Source organism: Capsicum annuum, chromosome 12 (assembly GCF_002878395.1).
Source record: "Capsicum annuum cultivar UCD-10X-F1 chromosome 12, UCD10Xv1.1, whole genome shotgun sequence".
Taxonomy (NCBI): Eukaryota; Viridiplantae; Streptophyta; class Magnoliopsida; order Solanales; family Solanaceae; genus Capsicum; species Capsicum annuum.
Window position 1 is genome coordinate 136,785,994 of NC_061122.1, and position 3,208 is coordinate 136,789,201.

Below are 3,208 nucleotides of genomic sequence, written 5' to 3' on the forward strand. Positions count from 1 at the left end.
TATTACAATCTAGTTAAAGGTAATATTGTTGTTGATGCTCTTAGAAAGTTGTCCATGGAATCTTATCTGATGCTGATGAAGAGAAAAGAGGATTGGTGAAGGAAAATAATAGGTTGGACAACTTGGGATTTCATATTTTAGACTCTAAGGAAGAAGGGGTGATTGTTGAAGAAGTAGTTAAATCCTCTCTTGGTGTTGAGGTGAAAGAAAAGAAGGCTTTGTACCCTATACTCATACAGATTAAGGATGACATGGGAAAATAAAAGGTCATGGATTTTAAGATTGGGGGAGATGGTATTCTAAGGTACCAAGGAAGGTTGTGTGTTCCTAATACTAATGGGCTATGGGGAATGATTCTGAGTGAGACTCATTAGTCTAGGAATACAATTTATCCAGGTTCTACTAAGATGTATCATGACTTGAAGGAAATCTACTGGTAGAACAATATGAAGATGGATATATAAAATTTTGTGGCTAAGTGTATTGTTTTTCAACAAGTTAAGGTTGAATTCTTGAGGCTTGGTGGTATGTCCTAAGAGATAGAGTTGCCTATGTGGAAGAGGGAGATGATCACTATGGATTTCATTACGGGTCTTCTGTGGTGGCGCAATTAGTATGATTTATTTTGAGTCATCATGGATAGGATGACTAAGTATTCTCACTTCTTGCTTGTGAGGACTTACTACTCAAGATAGTATTATGCTAAGTAAATTATTCAAGAGATTGCAAAGTTGCATGGTGGACCAGTGTCCATCATTTTAGATCGAGGTCCCAATATTTTTCTCTCTTCTGGCATTCGTTCCAGAAAGGTTTGGGTACACGGTGAACCTTAACACCACTTTTTACCCTCAAATGGGTGGACAAGTGGAGATTACTACTTAGATGTTGTAGAATATGCTAAAGTCCTATGTAATTGATTTAAAAAAAATTCGGGTTGATCATTTTCCTCTAAACGAATTTGTGTACAATAATAGTTATTATTCGAGTATTCAGATAGGCTCTTTTGAGGCTCATTATGGTAGAAGCTATAGGTATCCTATTATATAATTTAAGGTTGGTGAGACTGGATTATTTGTTCCTGAGTTGGTTCACCAAGACATAGATAAGGTGAAAGTGATTAGAGAAAGACTTAAGACCACTCAAAGCCTCAAAAAGTCCTATGCGGATGTGAGGCAAAGAGAGTTGAAGTTTAAAGTGAATGATTGGGTATTCTTTAAGGTGTCTCTTAGTAAAGAAGTCATGATCTCTGGAAAGAAGAGGAAGATCAGTCCCCATTAAGTTTGTTCATATCAGATTTTAAAGAGAATTGCAAATGTTGCATATGAGTTGGATTTACCTTTGATATTGGATTCCATCCATCCTTTATTTCATGTGTCTATGTTGAAAAAGTGTGTGAGTGGTACTTCCTAGATAGTGCCTATTGAGGATGTTGGTGTTACGAATTCCTTTTCCTATGAGGATGTCTTGATTGAAATATTGGATAGGAAAATTCATAGATTGAGGACCAAGGATCTAGCTTCAGTAAAAGTCCTTTGGAGAAATCAGAAGGTGGAAGAGGATACATGGGAAATAGAGGAATATCTAAAGTCCAAAAACAAGATTTTGTTCCCAGAGTTGGATGAAAGTTCTCAAGGTATGAGTTTTGTTTTCCTCTCATCATTTTCTATGTTTGCAATTGATTATGGTGTATTTTTTATATTCTCATGCTAAAAGTATCCCCTAACTCATCATTCGGTGACGAATGATCCTAAGGGGGGGGATAATGTAAGACCCCTTAAAATTTTGATCACTTTCTTTTTGACTTTCTCGTATTGGTAATATTGATTTTTTACTTTAATTATGTTTAGGGATGTTAAAAGGATAATTTGGGAAAGTTTTAGATTTTTTGAAAAGGGTTCACGATTATTTTGGAACTTCGAGGTAGTGTACCTCTGTGATATCACCGTGCAACAGAGGTTAGCCTCCGCGATAAGGTCGTACCACAGTGAGGTGAAATCCTATCCACTTTTGTTTATTTTTACTTAGGGGTGAGGCAATTTTAGTCTTTTCACCCTTTCCATGACTTATAAACATAATATTGACCTTTTTCCCCTTAGTTAAAAAGACGAAACACTCTTATTCTATTCTCTAATATCTTGACAAAGAAAGATTAATTATTTTACAAGAAATCACTACTTCGGGCTCCAAACTGCATATTGAATTCAAATTCGTATTTGTTTAAGGCATGTTTCTCTTCTCTAAACTTTAATTTTACGTTGTGGCATGAATTGAATGGATTTTTATGTTATTTAAATTATGGGTTTCGAAATGGGGTTGTAGGATTTTTGTTGTTACTGATTCATTTACTAGTCCCATGTTTTGAATTGATTATTCATGCTTTAAATTGATGTCTTAAGGACTTAACTGGTGCATTTTTTAAATGGTTGGAATTAGGGACATAGGTTTCTCCGAATTGGATGTATTTTAGTTTGGAATTACATGAACTTCAACCCACTTTGTGAATTTAATTTTTATTATGAAAAATTTTGGACATAGAGTTCGTTTATCTGATTAATTTTGGATTTCTACGGTGAAATTGAAAGATATTTGAAGGTGAAATTTGGCTAGGGTTTCATTATCCCAAATGCTTCATGGAGAAAATGAATTTTAAAGGTTCAATTATGAATTAAATGGACAAATTTCCGTCCAAGAGGGGGGGTTTGTGAAATGACCAAATTGCCCTTAAAAACAAATAATGTCAAATTTGTCCTTTGGGGGACTGTTTTAATAGGCTGAAGTAGATCGACCATAACGTTTTACTCCAACAGCCAAATTGGATGAAACCAATTTCATTAGAAAGAGGACTCTTAGAGATTTCCATTGATATATAGTAGGTCACCCAGATCATTATGTACAAAGAGTTATAGTCGTTTGAAGTTGACCCAAAAATTCGCCTGGTTGCAGTAATTTTTAATTTCCGACACATTTTACTGTTCATAGTTCGATCGGAATAGTCATAACTCATCGCTCGAGTGTCCGTTTTCGATGATATACATATCGTTAGAAAGATTACTCGATACTGTACGCAATACTAGGTCAACATCTTAGAAATACTAGATAGAAAATTTATTGATCGCTCTAAAGCATAGAACTCGTACATTTCTCACGAAATCTTTACGAAGAAAATTTTTCGGGGTATTACATTATCTCCCCCTTGGTAACATTCATC